Raw genomic sequence first — 20,840 nt, 5'->3', positions numbered from 1 at the left:
TATTTTAAAAGTAGACTCCCTAGTAAAGTTGATAAGATCTTTATTATTAATGTCAAATATCCTTTATCCCAGCTCATAAATCCTCCCAGAGAAATGGAATAGAATAGAGGTAGAACAGATTCATACCCTCCCCATAAGACAGAGTCTTCTACTGGTGCCTCCAGGTAACCTAAAGAGTCAGCAAAAGCTACAGCTTTAAGACAGTCAACAGGTAGTTCCTGCAATCTAGGAATGTAAACAACCACTTTTCAAATTAGAAAAAAAAAAAAAAAAAAAGAGTCCTAAAGTATAGATCCTAGTCTCCAAACATTCATGAGGACACCTTTCTACTCATTGATTTATGTGCCTAGGCCTGAGTATCAGAGGCCTGAGAAATCACAGCTGGATGAGAGAGATGAGCTTAGCATGAACGTCATATTTTGTTTTATAAAAGGAGCTCAAGCATCACGGTTTGAATGGCTCGGCACCTCTTTAATCAAACCAGGGCTTCTCAGGCCAGGGCTTTGTAAGTGAGCTAATTAGCAATGTGCCAGAGACTTACCTGGTTAATCAAATGATTAATCACTCCATAGATTTCATTCCTCTTATTTCCTGGCTGTCTTTGGCTCTTCTATTTGGGGTTTTTTTGTATTTGGGGGGAGAATTAGCATTTTAATAGCTGGCAGTCACCATTCAGGGTAAAAACTGGCATTGTCCCATTTTAACCATTTTTTGTACAAATAAAAATGAGACAGAGGGGATTGTTTCCCAGAAGTAGAAAAAGAATAGTCTTCGGCTATGGCTTGACCACAAAATGTTAAACCATTTCTGAGGAAACATGGTGTTTAGGAAGAAGAGGATTTGAAGCACTGTGGAAGGTTTGAGCAATTCTTTACACGAGCAGTCTTGTCTGGAGAATTACATGACCACCATTCCTGTAATGATTTAATGATATTCTTAAAGTTTAGATATCTAAACCATTAAGGAGCTCATTATCTTTTTCAAAGTTAATATTATAATGGCCCAATTTCAATTCAATGTCTTAAAATAGTTGTCAGTCATAAAAAGATATAAATAGCTAAGAACTATAAGAAATTCATCAATTACCAGCAATTCCTTCATTACGTCGCTCCAGTCACCCTGAAAATCAGCCTCCCCACTCAGTCCATATGATCCTTCAGCCCATCTCCCATGACCTTGGGATCTTCACCATGAACCATGTGAAAGCATCCTCTGATGACCCCAATGATGCTTCAAATGGATGACAATAACATCATTATACATTTGTTAACAATTCCTTGTGTTTGAATTTCCATTTAATTTTCTTCCATTGCCACATGTGTCAAATTTCCATGAGAAGTACAGAGAATATGATCCAATAAATATTTTCCTTTTTCAAAGGCCAGTGTAAGTGGATCTTGAAGGTAGATGTGAATGATCCAAAAGGATAATGGGCCTCCATCCGGTTAGGCTGGTGATTCTCAGCTCTTTAGAAAGAGGCTCATGTCTATGTGACATTTTCAAACTGCATTCTTTGCCTCTTTAAATGTCCTGATCTTTTGCCACAATGAACCACTGTTTCTTATGGAAGATGGTCAAACACTTCAGAGTAAGTGTGTAAGTAATATGCGTGTGGTTGGTATGTACTTGTTTCTGTGTGTGTGTGGTATGTATTTCAGTCAAGAGAGAGCTGACAACTGTAACATTAGTCGGTGTAATGTTATTACCAAACATTACTAGGTGCACTAAAAAGCAAACATAAATTGTAAGAAATGGAATATTCCTGTAACTTTAGAGCAAAATGGAGAAAACATGGAAGGAATGAGAATCCAACTGGAGGGATCAGATTTCTTTCATTGTTTCTTTATTAACTATTGCCCCCCAAATAATCAGAGGTCTATAATAAAGGTAAAAATTAGTTCCTGAGACAAAAGCTTTGATTATTGAGAAGGCTCATAAAATGAAGGATTCTTCAGCAAAAGTCTCTAATTTAAAGGACTCTTTGATGACTGGAAAACAGAATCATCAAAAGAGAATTCAAGATAAAGACTAAGTTTTCGCCTTATTCCCTGGACAGTTAGCCCATCCAAATAGAGGACCTAGTTGAGGTAATGCTTCCAGTTCCAGGCATATCTCAAAGCCAGGAGTAACCCAAGAAATGCTGACAATCAGATCAAATTTTTAGTTTCCCCTCCTTCAGTTTTACTCATTTCCAAACAGTTATCCATTTCAGCCTCCAAAATGATCTTTCTAAAATACAATCTAACCTGTCTTTACAATCGATTCAAACTGTCTTGGACAGTTTACAAGGTTGCACATGATCTTCCCCATCACCCTCTTCAGCCTTGTCTCCATAATTCCTCCATGCACTCTCTCTGCTTCTGGATCATATTGACCTGAATAACCAAACGTTTTGTGGCTTTTGCCACCATTAGGCCAGCACTAACCGCTTTCATGACTTCTTCAAGTAACTTCTGGAAGACCATAGGGAGATCTCAGTCCTGAACAAACCCACCCATGCAGAGTTAACCCACCCAAGGCAAATCCATGTTCATTGCTACTCTGTGCCACCCAACCAAGCTCTAGACCCAGGTCAATGGCTGTTTTACCTCCACTCTGCCAAGGCTCAAATCTCAATGACCAAGAAACTTCAACATGCCAAAGTTTCAGTATAATTTCATGGTCAAAAGGAGAATATTTCTATTCCATTTGTATAAATCTCCAGGAATGAAGGGATGAGAGGTGGTACCAAAATGTTTAAATGCAGAGGTTTAAACAAAGTTGTCATTTCTATTTTTATATATGGCCGCTCTATGCTCCCAAGACAGCCTTTGCAAGATAGGAGACAAAACCAAATGACAAATACTGTTCTGTATTCAGAACTCTCTCTCTCTCTGACCTGTGAAGGAAGAGCTTTAGATGGGATTCCTTCTTGGTAGAGGATAATTTTTTTCCTAGAGAATCTGCCATGCCTCCCTAAAACCTGAGGTCACTAGATTGGTTCTCCAGACATGCTGAGATGTGTCTGTCTGGATCCCACAAGTGGAAACATGATTTATTTCACAGGAGAATTCTCAATATCCCCTAAAAGAGAGTTCCATCGGGTCTCAATCTGCAGTTTTCCAGACACCCTCAGACATGTCTAGATCCATGGGTAGACATAGCTAGTGCTCAGGCCAAGACTCAGCTACACCTTAATTTATGGGTGAGGTGGGAGAAAAAGTATCTGTGGAAAAGGAGGTATTTGAGCCATATTTTGAAAGCAGAGAAGGATTTATGGAAACACTGCAACAAATGATTCATGAAGAGAAAGCAGAACCATTATAAAGGCCAAATATCAAAATAATCCACTTCACACAAATTTTGCTAAGCTGTCCAGAGAAGGACATACTGACATTCTTTGAGATCATACCGACTCACAGTGACAACTTAATAAATATTGTTGAATGAATAAATGAATGAATGAGTAAATTGTTTCATTTACTTTAAGCAAATTAAGTTTGGCTCTGAGCCCCTACTTGCCACAGGCAGGGAAGATTCCATTTCAGTCAGTTTTGAGGGTGATTTCCTTCCCTGCCTAGGGTTTTGAAAACAGTCTTGGCAGTATATATGGTATGCACAAAGTAAGGGACTGCTACATGGTGTTCACGCTCCTTACAATTACATGCATCCTGTATATGACATTGCCAGGCAGACAGTCCTCTATCATTTGGCAGGTGGTGGTGCTTCAGGTGGGCTCAGAGATGCTTCCCCAGCAGAGCTCTCCAACCAACACAAGCCCAGCCACAGATTCAATACCTGCTTCAAAAGCCTCAGTGTTAGCGATCCTCTCATAGCCATCTTCCCTTATTTGGTGCTTCATCCGTATAGATCATGGATTTCTGTCACTCACAGAAGCACCCCAAGTGCTAACTAACCCTGTCGCAGTCAGAAAAGGGAAACTCGCCCTTTCCCTTCTAAATAAACCCCCTTTTGTTTCTTGAATCACAGCACCAGTCTCTATTCATGAGTTCATAAGCCCAAATAGAATAATGAGTGCTTCATAATTTCTGCTTTCAACCCTGACATATAAAAACTATTAACAATCTCTTAGACAAGGAATGGGCTTCCCAGGTAGCACTAGTAGTAAAGAACCCTCCTGTCAATACAGGAGACATAAGAGACATGGGTTTGATCCCTGGGTTGGGAAGATCCCCTGGAGGAGGCCATGGCAACCCCCTGTAGTATTCTTGCCTGGAGAAACCCGTGGGCAGAGGAGCCTGGTGGACTACAGTTGATAGGGTCGCATAGAGTATGACATGACTGAAACAACTTAGTAGGCAAACAAGGAATGCAAATTCAGATCAGAGCTTGGGCTCTTATATAAGGTACCTTGCTCTTTCAAGTCTGGAGAGATAACAGCCAGAAAAAAATACCAAAATCATATTGCAGTGTAGTATTTTCCCCCCAGGATCATTCTAGTTCCCATGATACTGTGGATAATTATGTCTTGCAAAGAACTCTGAATCCAGAGTCAGAAGACTCCACCTTCTGGACTCATTGCAGCTCATCGTGGCTTCATTTTCTCTTGTGTAAAAATTGTCCCATTGACCTCCCCAAACCACATAAAGATCAAGTGAAACAGGAATTCTTCAAATCCTGAGAGCTGGACAAAGAGTGCTTACTAGTGCGGATCAGGTCAAAAGTCAGCAGAAACCTAGATTAGTTGCGCCTGCTCCCCGTGACTGTGAAAAAAAAGTCCTCAGAGTTGAAGTGACCCTCGTGGCCTCAGAACAGGTGACCCCTCTTCTCACGGGTGAGTTCTACTGTTTCATAATCCTGGAGGGAGGACGAGCCCTAGCGGCAATGCACAAGAAACACCATCCAGAAATGTGATCCTTGGGCCGCTTTGGAGCAGGAAAGCAGGTCTATCACCTGTGCGATGTTTACTGTGGGCCCTGAGGCCTGAAAGGCAGCTTTGTTCAGCCCCCAGGTGAGCTGCAAGAGGAGGGTGCCTCTCCAGCCACCGCCACCAAGACTTGCACAAAGCTCTCATTCAGCGGTCCCGTCCTGGCCGTGCCCTCTGATGCTGCCTCTGACTTACTGGGTTCCCTGGACAGAGATAATTTCCTTGGCTGCGCCCCCCCGCAACTGCTGACCCTACTATTGCATAATGCCACTCCGAGGGCACGGGTAGAATATTACATTCCAGAGAGAAAAGGCAATGCTCTGGCTGAAAAGACCCGGCTGCAGTGGAGGACACTCCCCGTTCACCACAGAGCTCCCAGTGTCCCAGCAGACAATAGGCCTCTGTGCAGCCCCATCTCCTAATGCAAGGACTGCCTACATGTTTTCATCTTTGGAAACTTCAAACTGCTCAGTCCCCAGGAGCGGCTGCACAAGGGAGCATCTGTCTACAATGGAAGGGGAGAAGAAGAGGTGAGAGTTATCCTTTCAAAATAATCTCCCAGCCAGGTTTATTTATTCCCAGGGGTAATGCCAGGTTTTTCCCAGTTAATTCTCTCATTCACTTAAACAATCAGTATCTATAGATCATCTACAATGTGCTAGGCATCTTGCTAAGATGTCTTACTAGAAATGCCTTGCCCTAAAGAGAAAAATTTAAAAAGACTGCCCTGCCCTTAAGCAGATGGTGTCCAAGGGTCTGGAAAAAAAGGCACTTTGTGTATTGATTTTTGTGTTGGGCACCCTTTTTCCCACTTTGTGCAGTACCTAACCTTTGATCTTCATTCTGTCCTGGCTCCTGAATCCCTTCTAATTTATCATCCTGTGAAAAATAAGTCAAAATGTTGGGTTTCCCAGGCAGTCGCTTACTAGTGGGAATGTAAGAACAGCATAGTCCCTGTGGAGGACAATTTGTCAATACATAGTAAAACTGTGTGTGTATTTACTCTTCTACCCAAAATATCATCTCGAAGAATTCACCCGGAACGTAAATCTCTAATAATACAAAACTACACATACACAAGATTGTTCAGTGCAGTATCATTTTCATTTGTAAAACACTGGAAAATACTTATATGTCCAAATATAAAGGACTGATTCAATAAACCATAGTGTTACATAGTGGAATACTATGCTGTTGTAAAAAAAATGATGATCACTATATATTGAAGGAATAATTTATAGGGAGTATTATTAATTGACAAAGTCAGGATGCAAAATAACATATATAGCATGCTAGCTTTTATGTAAAATAAAAAGAGGAAACAAGAAAACATACAAATCTCTGCTTATTTTTACCCCCCCCCCCAAAAAAAGGATAAACAAGAAAACAACTAAGCTGGATACCTATAGGATTAAGGAAACAGAGATGAAGGGAGGTGAGAGAGTGAATTCCTCTAAGTGTAATTTTTTATATAGTTTTGACTTTGGGATTCTATAATAGAGGCTTAAAAATGTAAAGGATCACTATCTTGTAACAACCTATAATCGAAAAGAATGTATATATATGTATATTTATAAAACTGAATCTCTTCGCAGTACACCTGAAACTAACACGACATTGTAAATCAACTATACTTCAAGTTTTTAAATGCTGTAAAGGATATTATTGGGTCAATTGACAAAGTTGGAATAAGGACAATAAATTATATCAAAATATTTTTGTCAGGGTTTACTAAAGTTGATAACTATGTTGCGGTTATGTAAGGAAATACCATTGTCCCTAGAAAATAGACACTGCTATGTTTAGGGTAAAGTCTATAATATATGCAACTTACCTTCGAATGGTTCAGAAAAATATTATACATATATATATGTGTGTGGATATATATATGTGTGTGTGTGTGTTTATTTACACTGTGTGTGTGTCCATATGTAAGCACAAAGGTAAAGCGAGGAAATGATAAAGCAAATGGAGCAGAATGTCAACAATAGAAGAATCTTGTTAAAGGGCATATGACTCTCCTTGTACTATTCTTATTCTTACAATTTTTCTTTATGCTTGAAGTTATTTTCAGTTAAAAATTTTTTGTTGTTCTTGGGTTGGGTTTCTAATGATGACATTTCATAAGAAAAATGTGAACATGATTGTCTCAGACTGTCTCCTTCTCCAGTGAATATCTGCACTTCTGGGTGCAGCAACTTCTTGGCCTACCCATGTGTTCTTCTTAAAGTCATTCTCCCATGAGTCTGGCAAGTAAGGATGTATCCTAGGTGTACTCTTCACTGTATCAGGAAGACTGTAATAAAAGGAAATTAAATGGTATAGTTGATCAGGCTTGGACCTGAGTCATCTTAGGTCATTTTGAATAAGAATAGCTACCACCTATGACTTCCCAGGGGGCACTAGTGGTAAAGAATCTACCTGCCAATGCAGGAGATGCAAGAGACTCTGGTTCACCCCCTGGGTTGGGAAGATCCCCTGGAGTAGGAAATGGTATTCCACTCCAATATTCTTGCCTGGAAAATTCCATGGGCATAGGAACTTGGGGATCTACATTCCATGGGTCCACAAAGAATCAGACATGACCGTGTGACTGAGCGCGTGCACACACACACACATACACACACCACTTATGTATCAGAATTATGCCAAGAACTTTATGGATATTGTCTCATTTGATCCTCACAACAACACTGGGAAGGGAGCAATAATGTCCTTGAGAAAGAAGCTGATATATACAGTGAGATGTAGCAATGTCATGACTAGAATTCTGATGTCCTGGTCCCAAAGCCCATGTTCCTTAACCTCTAGGATTTAATACCTGCCCCAAATATAGAAAGACCAGGTCCACCTGTCAACTCATAAAACTCTCCAGGTCTTGGTTCTGAAGCTACATCCTCTATAAAGCCCTCCTTGAACCCCAGGAGGCATTGATACTACTTTCCCCATTCTCCCATCTCAGTTGGTATGCACCACTAAAAAAGAAAAAAAAAAGGCAAGAGAGAGAGAGAAGAAAATTGATAATGTTGTATTATTGTTTTTGCATGTCTGTTTTACTTTTTGGACTTTTACTTCCTTGAGAACAGAAACTATGTCTTTTCTTCTTTATATTCCCAGCATCTCTCACACGTTCTAGTTCATGACAGATACTCTCAACATTACTGAAGTTGTATTGGATTTTGTTGAGTATCTATTGAGTCTTCGAAACAGCTCTATTATGCTCACATTTTATTCACATAGTAATTGAGGGTTAAACTTGAGCCTTGAGTCAACAGCTTGATATGATCTCCTGCTAAGGCAAATATGATCTTAAACCTCATTAACAGACGAATCATATGTAAAAGAGAAAATGGATGACCTAATCTACTGTAGCTAATCAGGCCAAATACAGAGAAAAACACTTCTAAATCTACCTGAAGGTAGATGTAGTCAAACTGGATGAAGCCTGAGAGCAAGATGAGAATAGATGGTACTCAAAGACAGCATTGTCTCAGTGGAGACCAAAGAGATGAGGATTCATAATGACTCAGGGGAGCTTTAGCTGTTTTCAAACACCTTAGTGCGTTCAGTTTTTCTAATTGAACACCAGGAGATGAACTTCAGCTGATGGGTAGTTGTCACTGGGAGAAGGATTAGTGTTCTATAAAATAAAAGAATATTATTTTTTTCGTTCAGCTATCTAAATGCTATCTATGCTTCAGATAATAGTGAGCTCCCTGTCTCTAGAAGAATGCAAGCAATGATTGAATACCACTAGTTAGGAAAGTTTTAGAGGGTATTTGAGTGCCAACAAGTGAAAAGACAGGGATAAATTAGTAGCATCTATATGCAGGTCCTTCAGCCAATCTAAAGACATCCCTGGCCCACCAAAAAAATAAGCAAATAATAAAGACAAAGTAGGACTTCCCTGGTGGCTCAGATGGTAAAGCATCTGTCTACAATGCAGGAGACCCGGGTTCAATCCCTGGGTCGGGAAGATCCCCTGGAGGAGGAAATGGCACCCCACTCCAGTACTATTGCCTGGGAAATCCCATGGAAGGAGGAGCCTGGTAGGCTACAGTCCATGGGGTTGCAAAGAGTCGGACACGACTGAGCAACTTCACTTCAGTTCAAAGGCAAAATAATAAGTTTTCACAAAGCTAAATTAGTTCAATTTAAACAATAACTCAATTATAAAATTACGTCTTTTGGTGTTGAAGTTTCACTGTTTTTCTATAAAATGAGGATGATAGATGGTTTTTACAGTGCCTGACTTGGCACAAAAAAAAAAAAAAAATAGCAAGTTAAGAAATCTGTGGTGGTGCCAAAATACTTTTTGAAATTATAGTGAACCATGGAAATTCAAAAGTCTATCAGCGAATGGACCAGACAACCTCTGAGGGCTCTTCCACCTCCAGGAACAAATGGCTCCACCTCTCACAGACTTGAACCCTGAGTGTCATCATCTAGGTCCAATACAAACTCACTGGCTTTGGAGTCAGACATGCTGGGCTTCACACCAAGGTTTAGCTACTCACTAGTCAAAGAACTTTGAGCAAGTTGCTTAATATCTTTGAATCTCAGTTTGCTCATCTATTGATACAAATAAGGATTTAAAAAAATGTCCTTCACTGTAGGATTTTGGGTGTTGGGGTCCAAAACCACACATAGGCTTGTGTGGCATATAACACAAATGGCCACAATTCTTTTCACTTCTTCAGCTAAGCGGCAGAACTTACTTTTCCATCCTTTGTATTTGTATTGGCCTTGTGTTACTTGCTTCCCTGGTGGCTCAGAGGATAAAGCATCTGCCTGCAATGAGGGAGACCCGGGTTCGATTCCTGGGTCGGGAAGTTCCCCTGGAGAAGGAAATGGCAATCCACTCCAGCACTCTTGCCTGGAAAATCCCATGGATGGAGGAACCTGATAGGCTACAGTCCATGGGGTCACAAAGAGTCGGACACGACTGAGCGACTTTACTTACTTACTTACTTGTGTTACTTTGGCCAAAAGACTGTAGCAGAAGCAATAGTCTAAGTTGGGGCTGCAAGTGTCTGCTCATGTCTGCTTTTGGTCTTGGAACATTCACCCTGTGCCATGTGAATAAGCCAGGCTGGCCTGTTAGTTAATGAGTTCCAGTCACTCTCACTTCTCTAGTTGTCAATCGGCCAACAGCCAGAGAAGGCTATTGAGAGAGGCCATTCAAGACCAGCCTGCCCTCTATCTGACCACAGATGCAGGAGTAAACCCAGTTGACACCAGCCAAGCCTGACCTAGATCTTCAAAACACCCAACAGACCCCTTGACTCATAAGGAATAATAAATGATAGTTCTTGGAAGCCACACTGTTTCATAGAGGTTGTTATTCAGCAAAAGCTAACTGAAAAAAAAGAGTTAATATTTTCTAGTTAAGTGACCTTGAACAAGCTATTTTCAGTGTTTTAGTTTTAATACTCTTATCTGTAAAACAGATGAACAAGTCCTACTTCATAAGTTTATTGTGCAACTTAAGTGATATTATATAATTAAAATATTTGTTCCTGGTACATGTTAACTATTCCATTCATTATAGATTAAGATTAGTGATAGTAGAAGTAGCAATATGCTTCCTACCTACCCTACCCTCCACATAGATTCCAGTCCCAAGAACCTGCAAACAGAGGTTATTTGTTTGAATTAACTGCTCATCCTATGACTAAGAAGATTTCTTATGCAAAATGAACTTAGTTGGGCTTTGATTGATTTTATATTCCTGACTCACCCTCTGAACTATTCAGTTATGCAAAGTAGGTGCTAGGGTGTTAATTGCTCAGTTGTGTCCAACTCTTTGTGACCCCATGGATTGTAGCCTGCCAGGCTCCTCTGTCCATGGAATTCTCCAGACTAGAATACTGGAATGGGTAGCCATTCCCTTCTCCAGGGGATCTTCCAGGCCCAATCTGGGATTGAACCCAGATCTCCTGCACTGCAGGCAGATTCTTGACTGTCTGAGCCACCAGAGAAGCCCAAAATGTAGAATTTTCATCAAACTGTTCAGAGCTGACAGCATCACTGTTCCCAGAGTCAAACAACCCATTAGGGCAAGGAGGGTAGGAATGAGTACAGCTAACTCATTGTGCAGGGTTACAGGGCACCATGCATTCTCCCAAGGGAAAATATTGTTACAAATAATATTCACACCAAGCATTTTCATTTGCATATATATTGATGAGTAAACCAAGTCCAATATGGTTCAGCGACTCTCCCATGATCACGTTACCAATAATAGATAGAGCCAAGGTGCCACCAGGTCAGATGCACCCAGACCTGTTGATCTTTGTTCTGAGGATTTGCTCTGCTTTGAGATCATCTAAGAAACCTCTCACAGAGGCCCCCTTCTTCACCCTCACATCTACTGCCTTCTTAGTGGGTCATACCCAAGTCAAGCCTTCTGTCTCTCACCTGTTCACTTCAGTAGGCTTTGTCTCACTGCCTCTAGTCTCAGCCTCTGACAACAGCCACCAGTCCCTGCCAAAACCAACCCCCATGACACGCAGATCTGATTACAGTAAAGTTCTGCCTTTCAGAACTGGAATTCCCTGACTTTCCTTCACCTACATGATAACATCAAAACTCTTGTCTCAGAGAAGCAGAATTTTATCTACCTCATCAACCACAGAGTCCAACTTTCCTCCCTCCAGGCCACCCTAACATTCTCCCAGTTCCCACGGCCCACCATGCTTTTCCTTGCTGCCACTTCACTGCGCATCCTGTCGTTCTCTTCTGAGCTCTCCCCAAGGGCTTGAGTTCCTGACAAACTCCAACTTGATCTTCAAGTCTTCCTTCAAAAGCCAATTCCTTTGTAAAATCTTCCCTGAAGCCTCCACAGATTTAGATCATCTTCTCCCATCATCCCTCCTCTCACCCAGTTAAAGCAAAACTTACACTATATTTTTTGCTTGTGTGTCTTCCCTATTAGAATCACAAACCAGGCATCAACCACAATTAGTGAGATTTTGTGTTTGTACTGTGCTAATAAAAAGGGTTATTACAGTGGCATCTGCTGTTTAGTTTAGTGGGCAAGAGATAAAGGCAGAAACCAAGTTAGACATTGCTAATCAGTTATCAGACTTTGAACTTGTCAGCATCTTAGAACTATGGGATAATGGGTCTCTAATAAATACCTCATTTTTATATACTATGAAGAACTGCTCAAAGCAAGCAGCTATATCCTGAACTCAGGAAACACTGGGCTACGAAATAAGAGAGATGACATGGGAAACCTTAAGGAATAAGCAGCAAAACCTGCAGGAAGACTTAGAAAAATCATTTACTTCAATTTTCAGGGGTGCCAAGGACAGAATGCATTTTCCTTGTGAGTAAGGAAGAGGAAATTTTGTGAAAAACAAGATCTTTCCAGAGCAGGTGTTAAAGAAATTAAATCTCACAGAGGATGGACCAAGGCCAGAATTATGATCCGCATGATAAACAAGGAAAAGGTATTTGGCTGGGCCAAGAGCAGAAAAGGATTGGAAAGAGACAAAGTGACATAGAGAAAGCAAAGGGGGCCTCCAGGGTGCAGCCATGCTGTCTGTGAGCAACAGGTTTATCCTCTCAGGTCTCAGGCAGGTTTCCAGAGAACACCTAAATGCTAGAGATATGGACTGTTTTTAAGTCATTCTGTAAAGAAATAGTAGCATCATTTGGTTGTCTAAATCACAGAACCATAAAGACAATTTAATTACTATCCTTCAAGCATAAAGATGAGAGCATTCTCAAGTGCATTAAAAACTTAGAAACACAAAACCTATGAGCTTTTGGTGAAAAAGGTGCCCGATAACAAAATATTGGAAATCAATGATGCCTCAAAATTAAAGAATTTCGCAAACTCAAAGCCATGGTGAAAAGGCTAGTAGTAAGGGCTAAATGGATTTGAGTACTGAATTAAGATTAGATGACTGGGAATTATGTTTACAAATTAGATATTAATATTAGGAATTACAACAATGTAAAATAATTTCACTAAGAAAAAATGGAAGGCATGAGGAAGGGCTGTGAAGACACAGATGACCCACAAGTCCTACATTTCAAAAAAGACCCTTATAGATAAGGCCCAATTTGGAGCATCTAATTTAAAAGCAATTTTTCCTCATCCCATTAATGTATTTCATAATGTTTTTCTTAAGTTTGAAAGGATTTTTTTAATAATAAATATCCTATTAAGTAACAGTCTGAGGTTTAGCAATACCTTGTTTTTTCTTCCATTAGATTTAAGAAAAAAATAGACATACTCTCTATTAAAAATGATGTGCATTTTAATTACCACACTTTTATATAATTACTTCTGCCACATCCCTTTGTTCCCAAAAAGAAATGTAGAAAATAATATTAAATACACTTTCAAACTTACAATGATAATATGCGGGTGGAGAAATTAGTGGAAAATTTTACTTTCTTCTATGAACTTTTCAATACTGCTTGATTTTTGTGTTACTTACCATATTTGCAAATATAAGAAAGAAATTATTCTTTAAAATAAACACACAAGGACTAAAATTGATTTCAGTTCTCATGCCACTCTGTTGGTTGATAATAATTGCCTGGAGCACCATGTTAAGAAGGATTAAATATCAGCAGAAAACAATACTCTGATTAATCAGTGAATCTGCCATGGATGGCTCTCAAGAAGTAGCGATGCCACACAGAATATGTAGTCAGCATTTCAAAGACTAATAAAAATGAGAGTAGTGTTTTGTGTATAACAACTGAAGTCAAATAAGGACAGACACACCATTCACTCTGTAAAGTGGACTAAGCAAAGACCTGCTGCTGCTAAGTCACTTCAGTCATGTCCGACTCTGTGTAACCCCATAGACGGCAGCCCACCAGGCTCCTCTGTCCCTGGGATTCTCCAGGCAAGAACACTGGAGTGGGTTGCCATTGCCTTCTCCAATGCATGAAAGTGAAAAGTGAAAGTGACATCACTCAGTCATGTCCAACTCTTAGTGACCCCATGGCCTGCAGCCCACCAGGCTCCTCTGTCCAGAGGATTTTCCAGGCAAGAGTACTGGAGTGGGGTACCATTGGCTTCTCCGAAGCAAAGACCTACACATGCTAAATAGCTTACACACAGTAGAAAGTGCAGTTTATAGGTAAACATAAAAAATGGGCAAATGGTAATGGACAATTTATTTTACTAGTCTCCCTAGTTAGTGCATATTTGAAATCTCCAACAATATTTAAATATTTAAAATATTTAAAAAACAAAAAATAGAATAGAATTAATATAGAAGCCTCTGCCATTAAAATTGGAGAAGGCAATGGCACCCCACTCCAGTAGTCTTGCCTGGAAAATCTTATGGACAGAGGAGCCTGGTAGGCTGCAGTCCATGGGGTCGCTAAGAGTCGGACACTACTGAGCGACTTCACTTTCGCTTTTCACTTTCATTCATTGGAGAAGGAAATGGCAACCCACTCCAGTGTTCTTGCCTGGAGAATCCCAGGGACAGAGGAGCCTGGTGGGCTGCCGTCTATGGGGTCTCAGAGTCGGACATGACTGAAGCGACTTAGCAGCAGCAGCAGCAGCAGTCATTAAAATAACTAGTAGTCCTCTGCTGATCCATAAACTACAAGAATAAGTCCATTATTGAGAGATGTGTTTTCAATGAAATTCTAATTTGAGGTCTAATAATTAATTATCAACATTTATAATATATGTAAATTATTGTGATCAATTGAGAACTATGAATAATTACAGTGGTGACTAAATCCAGAAGAGAAAATATTAAACCTAAATCAGCATTGTAACAGATTTTTTAATTATATTTCAAAGGAGAAACAAGGAAAGAGTACATTTAAATGGTTTCAGCATTTCTTCACCTTCCAGATGCTTCCTGAACCCTGTGTGTGTCAGGTTCTGTGCTGGTTGCTGGGGTTAGAAAGATGAATGCAGCACTGTTGTCATTAGGAAGGGAAACATAAGGCAGAAGAGGGCAAGACTGTCACTTAGGTGAAGGGAACCAGGAGAGGGTGGACACGTGGGAGCTGCTGGCAGGTGGAAGTTTGAAAAATTAGAGTGAAAGCAGCAAGTGCTGCTGGCAGATCAGCAGGCGTTTCATTGGGACAGTAAGCAAAATTCTTTGTTCTCCAGTAATCTTGGACTGATTACTTGCAAAGGAATATGATTAAGTTTGCCAGGTGGCACTAGTGATAAAGAACACGCTTGCCAATGCAGGAGACACAAGAGACATTGGTTCAATTCCCTGGGTCAGGAAGATCCCCTGGAGGAGGAAATGGCAAGCCACCCCAGTATTCTTGCCTGGAAAAACCCATGGACAGAGGAGCCAGGTGGGCTACAGTTCATGGGGTCACAAAGAGTTGGACATGACTGAAGCGACTTAACACAACACACACTTGATTAAGTTACATGTTTCCTATGCACACTCTGCGGAGTAATGGACGCAGTAGCAGGGGGAAGAGTTGGGGGCCAGGGGGATCTGTAAACTCACTTAAATATCCACATCTAGGAGATCAAATGCACAAGGAAGAACCTGGGGGATTTCTGGCAGGAAAATTGGGGCCAGAGAGGAGAGCTGGTGCAGTGGACAACACCAGCTGTAAGTACACTCCTCTGAATTTGCTTGGACAGAATTTGCTGGGACCCAGGATGAAAGGAGGCTAGAGGTCCGCCTAGCAACGCTATGTTTATGCAATGGTCCCAAGGATGTGCAGGGAATAATATAGGGGAATAAACACCCTTTCTGAAGTGAAGGTGCCTGAGAACAAGAGCGGCACCAGTAATGGTGAGCCCCAGCTTGGGGACGGGCCTGCAGAGGCTGAGCCCAGCCATGTGATACCCAGGTTCTGCAGACTGTGTGCTGATGTGGGACACAGGCCTGGTGGGCCCCAGATTCCCCAGCTCCCCCACTAATCACAGCTCTCCTCAGCTTCTGCATTGTTTTCACAGCTGTTCGGTTGCTCCTGCTCAGTCAGGGGACAGACAGGCTGACTCCAAATCACAGAGCAGAGAATAATACTCGCGCCAAAGAGAGGGTGTTCATAACATGATTTTTATTGGTGGGGGTGGGGCGAGGGGGTAGCAGGGAGATGGAAAAGATGCAAACTCTTAACCCTTTTAATGACTGATCAAACAAGAATTTTTGTTCTGAGAGAGACAAGACTGTACTCAGAATTAAAATCATTTGGCAATTCCAAAATGTGTGAAGGACTGGCTTTTTCAACTTGAGATCATATTTGCCCATAAAAATAACATTAGAAATAGGAAAATTTTGTCTAGGCCAGATCACAAAATCCCATCTAATCCTCAACATATTCAGTTATACTCACCAGCATGATCAGAGAGCAGAGAGAAGGCAGAAACTTAATTATCTAAATAAAAACTGTAGCTTACATTCATGGATTGCTCACTATGGACTCCAAACAATGTGTATATAATTTCACAACACCCTACTCTGAATCTATGAAGTAGGTATAATTGTCTTACTTTACAGGTGAGAAAACTGAGGCATGAAGCAATTAGTAACTTGCCCAAAGTTGTAGAAATGTTAAGAGATATGGCCATGATTGTAAAAGAGACATTTGACTCTCAAATCAAGGTTTTTAATTACCATGTTACATCTCTGCTTTCAATACCTCTATGTTAGTTTCCTGTGACTGCTGTAATAAATTACCTCAAAACACAGTAGTTTACAACAACGTAGGGACTTCCTGGTAATCCAGTCGCTAAAACTCCAAGCTCCAAATGCAAGGGGCCCAGGTTCGATCCCTGGTCAAAGAACTAGATTCCACATGCAGCAGCCAAGAGTTCACATGCTGCAACTAAAATGATTCCACATACCACACCCAACTGACAGACCCCACATGCTGCAACTAAGACCTGGGGCAGCCAAATAAAAAAAAAGTTTTTATAAAGAAACCATAAAGTTAGTTACAGCCTATAGGTCATAAGTCTGAATCAAATTTCAATAAGCTAAAATTGAGTTGTGATAGGCCTGCATTTCTTCCGGAGGCTGGCTCTGAGGGAGAATCCATTTTCTTGCCTTTTGCAGATTCTAAAGGCTGCTGACAACATTCCTTGGCTTGTGGCCCCTTCCTCCATCTTCAAAGCCAGTAGCACAATATGTTCTCACTCCCTCTGCTTCCATCCTTACATGTTTATTCTCTTATAAGGATCCCTATGCCTGCATTCAAGGCCCACCCAGATAATCCAGGACAATCTATCAATTTCAAGCTCCTTAATTTAATCACATGCCTCTGTCCCTCTGGCCATGTAAGGTAATATATTCACAGGTTCTAGGAATTAAGAAGTCCATATCTTTGGGGTCCATCCCTCCATCTCCCACAATACCTAATAACATATGCATATTTTACTCAGTATTTCCATCGTGGTGTGTCATATGTATTTGTTTATGTTCTGCTTCATTACAAGTTTTTTGAGGACAGGGACTATCTGTTTACTCATCTTTAAATCATTTCAGTAAAAAACACTAAGTAGGCTCTCATAAATGTTTGTTGTGACTGACGAATAAAGAAAAAATACTATGAAGAGATTTAAACATGATAACAATTTGAGTTCATTTTTTTGAATAACAACACGTCTTTTATAAGAAAAAATGGTGAGCAGAACCGAATACATGCTGACTTTCAGTAATGACCATAAAGTGGACTGAGTTCTTTGTCCTTACACATCATGCCATCTGGGGCCTCCTTCCTTTGTTTGCTCTATTTCCCTACCTTGAATGTCCTTCTTACCTTTCTTTTCCTGGTTCCTTCCTACTCATCCTTTAAGACTTAGGTCATGGGTCCCTTTTTCCAGGAAGCCTTACTGATGCATGCATGCACACACACACACACACACACACACACACACACACACACACACACATTGGTATGCTGGAAGTTTCTGAAATAGCTCACTAGAGTTAACTGTGCATATTTTTCTCAACTTCTTAGCATGTTACTATGTTGATAGCCATGGCAGGAGTAATTACACCATGGAAACTGGCCAATGCTATAGATCATAGCTTTTTTTTCAGAGAGCTATTATTCAATACTTATACCTCTGCATGCATACGTTCCCCACGAGCTCAGTCCTTTCTGATTGTGTACCCATTGCATCCCCTTCTTATCTCTACCATACTATTTTCCATTTTTTTATGATATTCTGTTGATATGTTGATTGCTTTTCAAGTACCATCTGTTCAGTTCAGTTCAGTTCTGTTCAGTCACTCAGTCATGTCCAACTCTTTGTGACCCCATGAACCACAGCACACCAGGCTTCCCTGTCCATCATCAACTCCCGGAGTCCACCCAAACCCATGTCCATCAAGTCAGTGATGCCTTCCAACCATCTCATCTTCTGTCGTCCCCTTCTCCTCCTGCCCTCAATCTTTCCCAGCATCAGGGTCTTTTCAAATGAGTCAGCTCTTCACATCAAGTGGCCAAAGTATTGGAGTTTCAGCTTCAACATCAGTCTTTCCAATGAACACCCAGGACTGATCTCCTTTAGGATGGACTAGTTGGATCTCCTTGCAGTCCAAGGGACTCTCAAGAGTCTTCTCCAGCACCACAGTTCAAAAGCATCAATTTTTTGACACTCGGCTTTCTTTATAGTACAACTCTCACATCCATACATGACCACTGGAAAAACCATAGCCTTGACTAGAGGGACCTTTGTTGGCAAAGTAATGTCTCTGCTTTTTAATATGCTGTCTAGGTTTATGTTAATGGAGAGGGGCAGTGGGGGAAAGGATCTGGTGATCCCTTAAAGTTACTAGTCATCTGATCATAGATTAGTCCTTCCCATAATTCAACCTGGTTCAGCAATTTTTGGACTGATCCTCTGATTCACTCCAGGCAAACATTCATTCCCACAGAGGAATTAACAGCCCCCATCCCTGCATCATCCATGAAGCAGCTCCAGGAAGAGGACGACAAAGGATTGACGTGTGATGTGCTCAGCCCCAACCATTTGTCCTCATGCTCTTGTGTTTCTTCTTTCTCCTCCATGTCTTATGGACTGGCTAACATGGGAGAGGGTAAATGGGGGAAGCTGTCTTTTACCCAGGAGAATGTAAGGGGCACACTTAGGAGTGCCAGTGACCTTTCCACTATCTCTCTCATTACCAATCTACTCATGGTCTATGTGTTCATCTGAGATATGCCCATCTGTGTGGGCACTGAGTCATGGACATACCTCTAGGCAGGAGACCCAAAAGACATTTGAGAACATCTTCAATCTGACTCCAGCCCCCTTTCCTCAATATCCACAAGAGATATAGCAAACTTGCAGATCACCAATCTCCTTACCCACCTCATCCCAAACTCAGAGTCTGTGGAAGCAAATGGGATTTTCCACTGCTCCCTGAGACCCCACACTAGTAGGTGGGATGACCTCTGTCTCTTTCCAACATCAACACCACTTGTATCTCCAAACTCCAAGATCTTGGGTGTGTGTCTTAAACCTAGCAAACATCCATCTGGAGAATGAGCTACCAGTTTTCCCCTCTTGAATAAAACCCAAGAATTCAATTAGAATAGGGAATGGAGGCTAACTTTCTATAAAATACTCTCCATTAAACCCTTTCTGCAAAGCCACTTCTACACACACACATGCACACACACACACAAAGCTCTCTTTGCTTAGACAAGTGGGGGTGGGGTTGTCATATATTTCCTTCTGGAGTGCCATGCTGTGTAAAACCAATGTGTGGCCATCACTGAGCAGTGGAACAGATGGATTCTTTGACTTTAGAAGGGAAGGTAATGGCATCTTTTTCTCCCAGCTGTGCGCTGCCTCCGTGTTATTTTACTTTCCCATGCTACATATCTGTTTGCACCAAGCACCATGATAAGCATTTTATAGGAGTCATGTCACAGCAATAATTAACTCTTCTTTACAAATGGTGACATTGAGTTTCATAAAAGTTAAATTATTTCCTCAAATTGCTCAGCTAATAACATCCAAAATAAAATTCAAACTTAGGTTGGTTTAACTCAAAACCTTGTGTTCCTGACCGCTTATTTTTGCCCCATCTCAAATCTGCCCTCATCTGTGGACCTACCTTTGCCTTTCCATAAGTACATTTCCTTCAGGTTATATTATTAAGGATCTTTTAAAATATATGTTACTGCTTGGAAGGCAAGCTCACTGGCCATTTTTATTATAAGGGAATGTATTGTTCATCATTGCCAAGGAACAGGTAAAAGTTCACCAAAACAGCCTAAAGGGGAAGTTTTAAGTTTTAAGGCATTTTACTAGGCTCTTGGTCTATTAAAGTAAGAAGAATGGCTGGCCCATGAAGATTCTCCTAACTCTGGCTCTAGGAAAGGTTATTGATTCTAGGATGCTAGGAATTAAGTGACTCACACTGATCCTCCAGAAGGTTCTCGGCCCCCATGGAACAAAGAAAGATATATTTGCAAAACCTTCTGCTCATCATATCAATGGGGGGCCCTGGGGTTTACCAAATGTTTGACTTGGATCCCTGGTCCCATAGCTTCCAACTTCCCCTATCCATTATCTCACTAGCCCTTACTGAAGGTCACGCCACTATTAAGGCCTTCTCCCCAGGCCTAATGATCTGGGTTGGACATTTCCAGAATCCTTTTTCCACTCAAGCATCAGATCAAAGCAGTCATTTCCAGGTTCCTTCCACTCAGCCCCATCCTGACCCTGAGATGCCTGTGGAGGTAGAACCCTACTTCTTCAGTGAGAGGAGGCCCCAGACTATCAAACCTCACTACCCATAGTAAAGAGCGATTCCCAAAGGAAAAAAAAAAAAATACACACAAGAGCTTGTGACCTCTTCCTCCCCTTCCATGCATAAGAAGTTCCAACCACAAAAGTTTTGAGTAAAATTTCCAAAAATATATCAGTGGAAAGCAAAAATCATCATCTCAACCAGTTTCTTGTTTTGAATAAATCATCTGCCCCCAGCCACTAGTGCCAGGGCTACTTCATCTGTTCCGTATTGGGAGCTCAGGATTTTTAGAC

Source organism: Budorcas taxicolor, chromosome 3, assembly GCF_023091745.1.
Source record: "Budorcas taxicolor isolate Tak-1 chromosome 3, Takin1.1, whole genome shotgun sequence".
NCBI lineage: Eukaryota > Metazoa > Chordata > Mammalia > Artiodactyla > Bovidae > Budorcas > Budorcas taxicolor.
The sequence above is the reverse complement of the archived record's forward strand: the minus strand, read 5'-3'. Positions refer to the sequence as shown.